This window comes from Lactuca virosa, chromosome 9 (assembly GCF_052849685.1).
Source record: "Lactuca virosa cultivar CGN04683 chromosome 9, Lactuca_virosa_CGN04683_v6, whole genome shotgun sequence".
Lineage (NCBI taxonomy): Eukaryota > Viridiplantae > Streptophyta > Magnoliopsida > Asterales > Asteraceae > Lactuca > Lactuca virosa.
The window spans coordinates 6,030,700-6,042,580 of record NC_136434.1 but is presented as its reverse complement, the minus strand read 5'-3'; the positions used below and the strand labels follow the sequence as shown (position 1 = coordinate 6,042,580).

Sequence of the window (11,881 nt, the reverse complement as noted above, 5' to 3'; positions counted from 1 at the left end):
GCAAGTATGATTATATATGAATTTTACGGAGAGGGTTGTTAAGCGGCAGGAAGTGAAAAGGGGCAAGTTTGGGGTTGAATGTGTAGTGGGTGGGTAAAGAATATGGTCTATTTATCAATTAAGGGTCTTCAACTCATAGATATTTTGTTAAATACAATCAATATCTAAATACTTACATATTTAATGTTAATACACAAATGAAAACAATATCGGCTTTGACAAGCAATTTATCAATTTGTCTATTCGATGATCATAATTGTATTTGTGTATCGTAATAGAGTTGTCGGTATCAGTTTTTATATATTAGATTCGTTTCAGCAATATTTAATAATGTAATTTCTAATGTTTATTTAACTCGTTTATGTGTTACATGTGAAGTCTTTTCCCAATAAGTATCTATGGTTCTTGAGTTGTTTAACGCGAGATGTCTTTCTACATCATGGGCATAAAATGTCGTTGAGAACATAGATATCATAAAACAAATGATCTATATGCTTATTTGATCAATTCATGGGTAAGGAACAAGGTAACTTTGTGTCCATGATGTCATCAGTTAAGTAAGTACATTTATAAATGGTGTACTCGTAGCAATGAAACGATGACATGGACATTAAAGTCATGTCGCCTTGTTGTGAAAACAATTACATGAATGTTATAAAAGGTCTCATATTTGTAATTAGTCGCAGGACTTGAGTAGGTAGGTCATATAGATAGGTTATATATGCAAAAACAAGTTTGTTTCATAAAAAAGCAAATGTGTCGCTCCAAGTTAAACTACGTTTTAGGGCTAACCATCTCAATCGGATCCACCTATCGATCGCATGTGAAAAAAATTGAATGAAACTTTCGATTTAGTATTATTTACAACTATATAACAAGATGTTGATTTAGTGTTATTATTAACTATTGTTATGGTTACTTAATTTAAAAAAGAAAATCTCCAAAAAAATCTCATTATTTTGGAAAAAATTAACGATGAAGTCTAAAAATTATTTTTTTGAATAGAAAAGCCCAAGAAACCCACAAATTTATTCACTTTAGCCATTTTGACATGTTCAGGGGGTCATGAGACCAAATCGTTAATTTTTCTAAAATAATGAGACTTTTCTATAGATTTCATTAAATTTTTTATAAAATGTATAAACATAATTTTATGTATATATATATATATATATATATATATATAAGTAATTTTACGTAGTTTTATATATTTTTTACGTATTTATGTATTTTTTAAGTTTTTTATATAGTTTTTTTATTTATTTAAAATGTATAAACGCATTTTTTTACGTATTTATATGTGTTTTTAAGTATTTTTACGTACTTTTATGTATTTTGGTATCTTTAACATGAATTTATATATTTTCTTTAAGTATTTTTACATATTTATATGTATTTTTTATGTAACACCTAATTTCAGAATGTTTCTAATTCTGGGATAACGGACCATAATTTGATTGAGTGGAGATCTCGAGCTTCAAGGGAATAAAGTTTAGACCTTATTTGACGATAAATATTGTGGGTCAAGTGATTTAAGTCTTAAATTGTGGTTTTTGTGGTGGCCACGACGTGGTGAATGATGCACCACGACGTGGTCATAACCAGAGGAAACGCACATCATTCACGCGAACCACGACGTGGCAAGAGTCTGGCCACGACGTGGTGGCCACTAGAGTGCAAAACCCTAATTTTACGGTTTGGGGCCTTATTTAAGGGTGTGATGGCTCGGTTTGTGTGAAATCTTCAAATTTACGGTCATTTTAAAACTTTTTATTTACGCTTATTTAAATCATAGTTCATTTATATGTGAGGAATTGATCTCGTAAAAGTATTTCCGAATAAATGCTTTTTCATTGATTATAAAAATCTTGGGATGTAATAACTGATACAAAATATAAACATAAACGGGCCTTACATCAATATTCTAGCAGCTTACGAACTCCTTTAATCTCTCGGCAGATAATTATACTATCTATCAGTATCTTCGTATCGTTACCTGTTATACAAGAAACTGAGTGGGTCAGGTTGGGAAACCTGGTGAATACATAGGGTTTTCAACCCACAATATTATAATATTTAATTATATATTCTTCAGCATTCAAATAACCCAATCACCCCACTCCCAAATTTCTCACTTACTAATCCTAATATGATGATCTCGAGGGATATTCTTAAGGATCTTTATTAACAGACAATTATAATTTCTAGATGATTAGACACGGAAGTATGATAATACTTTAGGTAAACACGACAACACGGCGGTACATTAGTACTTTGGGTTATCACGGCAGGCACGAGAGTACAATGGTACTTTGGTTTAGCACGACAGTACAAAAGTACTTTGGATAAGCACAGCAGTACAAAGTTAATTGGGATAGACACGGCAGACACGACTTATTATTTTGTACAACTCTCACTAATCCTTATCACTGCTACTACCCTAAACAACCCTAACACAACCTCTCTTTTATTATTCCACACAACCCTTTACTACCCAACTAATATTATTAAGCATGATAATATATATATATATATATATATATATATATATATATATATATATATATATATATATATATATATGTTTAATCAAGTAATAAGCATATCAAGTTGCACGTATATATTAAGCATAGCACGACGGCGCACATAGCAGCTAAGCATTTAGAATACTTGTATATGTGTGTAAGTTTGAAAGTAATTATGTACTCACCTGATAACAGTGGATGACTCGATGTTAGGGCAGCGCTTCGCATCAACACTTTTCCAAAAGATCTAGATGTACATAATGCCAAGTCTTAGTATAGTTTCATGATCTTGACAACTATAATAATAATAGTCTAGATATTGCAATAATCTCAATGTCTACTGATTTATATCTGATAAGGGATAACCACGTAGGATCATATCGAAGGTAGGGTCTGTTTGGTATACAATGTATATTGTTTAGAAATCTCACTTTAAACACCTCACTTAATCCAGCCTATACATCATCCCCATAAGTAGATCAATCAATAATATAACATTGGAATCACCAACAAATCTTATTCATAAATGTATAACAACGACTATGAAATTAAATATAAATTACACTAAAATAAAGTTAGGGCGTATTTTAACTTACAGAGATTCCCTAGACAAAAGTCCGGAAATTGCACTGGCAGAGCTTTTACTCGAAAGCTACTACTTGTCGGGCACTCAGGGGTCACAGAGCTTCGCTGGTATACTAGAACTAAGGGAGAATAGGGCTAAGGCAGAGAAAAATTTGAGAGAATGACTTGTAGGGGTGTGAGGAATGATTAGTATACAGAGTGGTATTTATAGGGACGAAAAAACATAATGTGAGTTGCGCCCATACCAGATGCACGCCACGCACTGGCCTAGTCAGCCCCCTCTGCAGTTGACACATGTTCGATTTTGGTTGGTGCTACGTCGCCCCCTTCTAGAAGGTATGCACGTCCCGCACTGTGCGCGAGCCGTTTTTCAGATTTTCAAAATCTTGCAACTTCTTCATACGGACTCCGTTTTTTATGTTCTTTATATCCACGCGTAGCTATCGACGAGATCTAGAACTTTCATTTAGACTCCGTCTGCTAGTTTTGACTTTATTTATTTTACACAAACTTAGACTGTTAGAGCCCGTATAAAATGCATAACTTTCTCATCCGGTGTCTGTTTTCGACTATGTTTATATCTTTGAACTCCTATTAATGAGACCTTCAGCTCTCGTTTAGAGTGTTTTAGCTAAAAATCGACCGATCTAAAATTCGATTTCTGACTTGTATACTGTTACGCTGAATTTTAGATCACTTAGGTTAAAAAGTAATTTATCGAAAGTTTAGACGTTATCTATAACCACGCTCTCGGTTTGATGATTGTTATGACTTTCGTTTAGATCACTTAGGTTAAAAAGTAATCTATCGAAAGTTTACTTTTTACGATACGCAGAGTCATGTCAGTTTAATTGTGAAACTTCGAAGAAGCATAACTTCTTCATACGAAGTCAGATTTCAGCGTTCTTTATATGTGTGGAATCCTTGTCACACATACGATAACTTAGTGAATATTATTCATCCTAAATAATCTCCTATTTAAAAGTTATTATTATAGCGTATAAAGTTATATTTGTTTTTTATTCATTTATGCATGAAAATCTTATGAATCATACCATTAATTTGTCACCGAAAAAAACTTCATTATCATATTTATATTATAAAGACCATTAATTTGTATTAAAAAACTCAAATCGAATATTCATCAATAAATATAACAAAATTGTGGAACAAAAATAGGTTTTGTTGATATATGAAAAAAATCAAGTGATTTAGTTATAACATGATTTAAATTTTAATTCACAATAATAAAATAAAAAATGGAAAATTCTTATATTTTATAAGAGAATTTATTCAATTTAATTGTTTTATATTAATAAAAAATATTTTTTTTTGAAAACTATCATTTAATTAAGTATTCAATTAAGTTGAATATCTCGTTAATGTAATTGTAAAATTCTTATATTGTTCTTTAAAAAATGATTGGTCTACGATCATTCGTTCTTAACCTTTTTACATTCTCAATATAATCTCTCCCTATATCGGTGTGGTTCGTTTTTTGTTCGGGTTACGGTTCAATTGTTCTATACGGCGGAGTTTGGTTTTTTACGGTTTTTGCAAAACTAAAAACCGTACAACACCGCACAAAAAAATTTCGGTTTTTACAAAACTAAAATCCACACGGTTAGTTTTCATTTCGATTTTAATTTATATGGGTTTGTAGGTTTTCATTAATTATTGTTCGGTTTTTGCTCAGGTACTACAAAAAGAAATGTTTTGAGGGTTTAAGGAAAGAACATCGTCTTTCTTGAAACAATCACGTTCCCTCAAGACGACGGTGTTTTCATTCCTCCATGTACCCCCAAGTTTTTTATTTTCATTCCATTCCCTCCCAATAACGTATCTTCCGATATTACTCTCCATCACCCTCTCAAATCGGAAGCGTACGCACGATCTTACTAAAAATCAGCATCATATCTTCCAGGAAGAAAAGATATCGATTTTGCCTTCGAGCACGATCACAGATAAAAAAAGCAAAATTTTCCTTTTTGCTCAAAACTGCAGAGTAATTTCCAACCAAAATTATGAGTTTATTTTTGGGAAAAAGGTGATAGAAAGGAAAGGAAGATGTTGTTGGGAGGAACTGGAGAGAAAAGATATCGTCTGATTATACAAATCATGTATTTTTACTCAAATACTTGGTTCTAGTATAGATATATCTTGAGAGCAATGTAAATCAACGCTTCTTCTGGTGGATTACTCCTCCAACGCCTCCGTCGCCTCCATCTGTTTCTTCCGACAATTGTTCTTCACAGCAGGTTGGTATTATTTTTTTCCCTGTTGTCTCGATCACTCATGTATCATCTTCATCCTATCTTTCATATTTTGTATATGTGAACTAAAAAGAATACCTTGATGTTGAACGCCATTTATAAATACCTCAATAAATTCTTTTCAAGTATATCCAAAAGTTAGATGTTATAACTGTAAGGGTAGACAAAGTTAGTTGCTATTAACTATTTAGTTAATTGTTTGGTTTTAACCTAATAACTGCCACTATCCTTGACACAAAAAATAACCCATCCACAAGGAAGAGGGTTTCACTTCACACACATGGGTTGGACAGATGGGAGTTGACTTGGGTTTCTTTTTGCAGCACAAGTATTGAATCTATGAAGCTCTCATCCGACTCTAGAGGAAGCAGTGTTCCAAAAATTCTTCTGATGACGCAAAAACGCTTGTATGATCAAGGTGGCCTTAAGGTGTGTTTTCTGATGATTTAAAAAATATCTCCTAGGAAATATATAAATGGAAGAAAATAGAAACCAAAGGCAGGGCATATTTGTAAACGCTTGCTTGGAACTTAACAGGCTGACTTCATTTATTTTATTAAGTCGTCAAATTATAGGTTGCTTACTGATTCCCCATGCAGGCAGAAAACACATTTTCAAAAGGACCACTCAGTCTGAAGAGGAACTAAGGGAACAACCGAAGAGAGGAGAGGAGCCCAACAACATTGATGTACACGGCTTAGCAGGTCTTATTAAGGTACTCTAGATCTACTCTTTTGGAAACTTAATTAGGTCGTGTGTTGTGTGTTTCTTTTCATTCCCATTAAGTGCTAAAAATGTCTGAAAAAAGTAATGAGGACATGAGTGCATAATATTTCTCAAAGTAGGTTGCTATTTCTTGGCTGCAGGGTTGGTTTCGAGAAGCCCCGAATGGGGTTTTGGACTGGATTGAGACAGAACAAGTGATGCAATTGCAAGCACGGTCAGAAGAAGAATGTTGAGACTGCTTCCACCAACAGAAGCTTCATTGATGAATTAGGTTGTGGATTTAATGGCAGATTTAGCTCAACCTGAACATCTTAACAAATTGAATGCCCATCAAGTCGCGTTCATCTTTTCCTCCAATATGACTATGGGACGGGTATGTAAGTTGTAAGGGAAGGGTTGTACAACTGTGTCTTAATTTATAATATAATGACTTCTTCTGTTTGTTGCTAATGCTTGCAGATGGGTGTTCAAGTTTCGAAATTTCCCAACACTTTGATTCTGAAGACACTTAGGGAGAGAAAAGATTAAGGCTTCATCATTTTCAAACTAGTTGTAAAGATGATATGATCTCTACAGGTCTAACTCAAACTACTATGTCTATGGCTGAAGCAGAGACTGCTAGTGGTGCTAGAACCAGGGTGGTTGAACGTGGATGTAGAGTGAAACATAAACAGGATTGAGAAAAAATGTAGCTATAGCCTATAGGTGTGTGTGGTTTTCACATCCATAACACCGGTTTTTTTAATGGTTTGGTTTTGTTTTTTAACATCAAGTAATCACTCGTGCACTTTTGCTTTTCATTGGCACTCTCTTCTCAAATTTTGTTTTACCAAATTTGACTACTCAATATACTTTTGTTTCTACAACAAGTACCCATTGTGACTTATGTTACAGTTGAAACTTTATGTTATCCCAATAAATGGAAACGAGATAACAATTTTACAACTAATCTTCAATACGTAGACGTTTATTTATTTTTTTAAATCTTGATTGAATTGAGAGTTGAAACGGTGAAAGTCGACCACTCCCACTTCCAAGTCAAAATCAAGGTCAAAGTCTTTTTATAATATAAACTATTAGTATATTTAATAATGCTTATGCAATATAATTTAATAAATAATTACTTTAAATACAATTGGTTTGGTTCGGTTCGTGAGAATCGGTTTTATTGCTGAAAACCGCATCGAACCAATGGGCTTCGGTTTTTGTCAAATTGAAAACCGCACCGTCAGTTTTTGTATCGGTCTATCGGCTTCGATTTGTTGTTGTTTTTTTTCTTCTTTTTTAATCAGTTCGGTTTTTGATCATCCCTAACTAACGAAACATTTCGGGTCTAATATTGTGTTTAGATGGTTGATATATTAGGGTTCATTGACTGATCTTCCATTAAGACTTAAACATGTTAATAGAATTCAAGTTTGACTTCCATTTGATACACAAGTTTGACGTTTTAAACTATAAAAAAATAAAATAAATAAATAAATAAAAAGCTAAGACAACTAGAAGTTTCTAGCTGAACAATTTTGAGCATCATACATGGCCCATTTAATCCTTGGTGAATTTATATTCATTACTCCATCCATCTTAATCTATAGATTTCACTTATATAAGCAAACAAAATCAATCAATCATTCTAATCTATCCATCTGATTCATCCACCCCACGGTCATTCTAATCCATCTAACAATTGTTTTTTTTTAAAAAAACATCTTCTAACCACTTATTGTTGCGTCGCGCAGCACACGTGCAACACTTGGTCAATTGCAGCTGTTTGTTTTTCAGAAGACTTCTGACTTAAAAACTGCTACGCGTGTGTTGTGTGGCGCAACACTTAACCATCTGCTTCAAATATCTTCACACCTTACTTTAACTTATTGCAGCAGTCTGCAGAGGTTAAAAAACAAACAAACTTTTTATTACTTATTGCAGCCGTTTGGTCCCCCTCTTCTGCTACAGAGAGTTGCAGAGGTGGTCCGCAGACTTCAGACATTTTCGTTTCGAAAAAACAAACGGCACCTAACCCAATTAATTTGATTCATACATCCATCTAGTCAATCCATCCTCCGACCCATCCGATCCATTATCATACCCGTTATTTTTATCCATCAAACCAATATCTAAGCTATGCAATTGATCCATCCAAAAATGATATATCCATTTGGTTCACCCACCTAATTAACTCGATCCATCTGAGCCATCCAATCCATCGTTTAATCCAATCTAACCATACCATCGATCTGAGTTATGCGATGATCAATCCAATTAATCCATCCATTCAACCTGTTTGTTTGACCGATCCTTCTAATCCAATTAATTGTGATATCCATCCAATCCATCAATCCCGTCCATCCACTAATTTCATCTATCTAATCCTTCAACATAAACTATCGAGCATATTCATCCATGCGGTATGTTCATCTTATCCATCCATCCTATCCTATCCATTATCAAATTCATTAAAACTTTCTAGTTAATCGATTCATCTAATAAATCTATCAAATCAGTTCCTCCATATGATATATATTTGCTAATATCTTCACCAAACCTGTAATGAGCAAAATCTAACCATTTTAACTGTTGAATGAGACATGTTGTCTCAATAAATTAGAAAATTGATACAAATATTCCACTCTATGTAAATATCTATCTCCTTCCAAATATATTTGTGTCAACCCCTAGGTTCATATACAATGAACAATATAGTTACTTCTTTAGTCCTTTGCATATTATTTCCAGCAGATATTGGTTCACCTGAAAATTAAAGCAACCCCTAAACATTTGTCCTATGTTTTTCTCAATCCTTGAAATCGATGGTTGAGCTTCTTCGTTACAATAATAATATCTCTATATCTATTTCTATGAAAAGAAGACATGAAGCTTGTTTTCGTTGATAAAGATGCTATGTACAAGAAAAAGAAAGCGATGAGCGAACAGTTCGTTGTTTTTAATAAGACTTTATTATAACTATCATATTATTCAAAGTATCCAACATGACACATTTTATCCTAACAGCCAATTATTTTTCAACTAAGCAAGTGGTCACCGGCAAAAAAGGATATACCGGCTAAGAAGCCATAAAATAAAAAGTCTTTGGAATTATACTTTGAAAATTTCTTCAAAAATAATAGCATTATCTTTTGAGTTTTTTTTTTCTTGTTAGGACATTATATTTCAAGTGATCTACCTAATTATAGCAGTACATTGCAAAGATTTTTCAAAGTACAATAGTGTGGAAGAAATTAAGGTATATTGCTATGATAAACAAAAATGATGAAAGTAAGTTACTATTTCTTGATGTAACCATTTGAACGGACAACAATGGAGGTGAGTACTTGTATTTTATAAATTATGATATTCCCAATTACTTTAAAATAAGTCTAATTTTATTAGCACTATATCCAAATTATTGGTGGAATGTTTAGTATATTTATGTGGTAATTAAAGATGTTAATATTGGATTTCATGTAGTGACTTCGGTGAAAGTGATTGTGACGAAGACAATTACTCTTGTTGAAGAATACATTGTTTCAGAGATCAATTGACTTGATATTTTATTACAAACTAGTATAAAAATATAAAATCATGTAAATCAAATGATATGTTTCAAATAGTTAACAATGTAAGTTGAAATGAGTTTATTATTTATTGCAAACTGGTACAAAATGTAAGAAACTTGTAAAAGCATAAAACTTAAGCGTATGAGATATAAAATGCATTTGTTACATATGTAACGTCCCAAAATACTATGTAAAATTTTATTTTTAAAACTATCAAAACCATCATTCATTCATTCCAAAATCCATCAAATTGTGATAACGTATAAAATAGTCATCAGAGTACAAATCATATAATAAAATGCGGGATATTGGTGGATGCGGTACGATCATGTCGGACTCTTCCCTTTCGAACAAGAAGTACCTGAAACCATAAACATAAACTGTAAGCACAAAGCTTAGTAAGTTTCCCCAAAATACACCATACCAAAACATACATAACAGCTAGAAACTAAACTGTGTCTATTTCACCCCAGAGTCTATTTCAACTCATTTGGTATCTTTCAACCGGTACTGGGTCTATTTCACCATTTGATTCTATTTCAACTCCTTCGGTATCTTTCAACCAATATTGGGTCTATTTCACCCCTACAACTAAGCATACAATAACATCAGCAAGAGTCATAAAGACAACAAGCACATACATGAATATCAACAAGTGTCACAAAGACAACTATTATCTTACAAACATAATCCAGTGATCCGACATTGGTGCCTTCGACCCACGAGTACGATGAAGAGACTCACCTCTCAGTCGATACTCAGTTGCTGCCTCTCTCTCTCTCTCTCTCTCTCCCTCTCTCTGCTGAAATACAGGTGTTATAACCTATCTAGGAAATCATACAAAGCACACTCTCAATCCACTTCCCAAAAACTAAGAGTTGGCCAAAAGTCAACTCAAGTCAAAAGTCAAAGGTCAAAGACAGAGTCCACGTCATCAACACTCATCCATGTCGTGGCCTTCATTGGCTATGGCACAAAACGACAAGATAGTTGACTGGCCTCTAGTCGCCACGTTGTGGCGACCTAGTGTTATACCGTGGGGACCAGTCTGAATGGATTATTCGAGTTGAGCTGCTCTTAACTCATTTTCAGGGGCTCAAAAGCCTGGATCTACTCCTTCTCAACGTCTTGATGGATAAAGTTTCCAACTTTATCCATTATGACACTCCATTAAGACAAGATCTCAAAATTTAGGTTTTAAAGGTCATTTAAGATGTTCAACTCTTCCATTAAGTCCTTAATCACATGAGACACAAGTCCAAACTTTCCAGAAAGCTTTTAGGGGTCCTGTTGATCTCTAAAAATGTAAACTTTATGGACATGCATGCCCCATGCATGTCCTCCCTCAAATCTAGGTCAAAAAAGGAAAAAGGGACCCAAATATCATGCAAGATTTCCAAATCACAACAAATTATCATATCTATGAGATCTAAGGTCCTTAGGACTCCTAAGAGTCATAAAGTTGCAAACTTTATCTCTTTGCTCCACTCAAAATCCAATGAAAGAGTTTATTAAGCAAAATAACTCTAGATCTCTAAGGAAAAGATAAAATATTAGATCAAGATCCTTACAAATGGTCCAACTGTAACACCGTAATTTTTCAAGCAATTTTTCACATTTTTAAAAGCATACTTTCATTCATAGATATTATAAAAATCTCATTGTATCACATATCAATCCATATAAACACATCCCAAGATCATAATGTATAAAAACTTCTCATGTGTGTACTGATCATGTCGGCGCCTTCCCGCGATCCTCACTGGTACCTGAAACACATAACACAACACTGTAAGCATAAATGCTTAGTGAGTTCCCCAAAATACCACATATAACACATATTAGCCACTCGAGGCTGTAACTCTGTGGACCCTCCGGTCCTAACTCTGTGGACCCTCCGGTCCTAACTCTGTGAACCTTCCGGTTCTAACTCTGTAACTCTGGAACATACACGGCATGAATCACATAGAAATAATGCAGTGTATCACAATCACATAAATAGCATACAAGATACTCTGTCACATAACTCTAATTACCACTCTAGGTAAAGTATAGTGAGAAGACTCACCTCGGGTAACTCGGTAATTCTCGAGCTCGGTAAAATCTGGTCTAGCCCCCGCCTAATCACATGGAATAAGTACTCTAATCAATACAACCCTCAAGGCTAGACTAATCCCTCTCTTAGTACTCTCAGAAGGATAAAAGACCATTTTAC

General features: G+C 33.7%; 1 long non-coding RNA gene across 1 annotated transcript; it reads left to right on the top strand.

The window, feature by feature from the left end:
• Window positions 1-4,860: 4,860 nt before the first annotated feature.
• LOC145140991 (uncharacterized) lies at window positions 4,861-6,889 on the top strand. The gene is made up of 5 exons (XR_013722387.1): window positions 4,861-5,368; window positions 5,707-5,812; window positions 5,983-6,098; window positions 6,250-6,482; window positions 6,569-6,889. It is a non-coding gene; the product is annotated as an uncharacterized LOC145140991 (long non-coding RNA).
• Window positions 6,890-11,881: the final 4,992 nt, after the last annotated feature.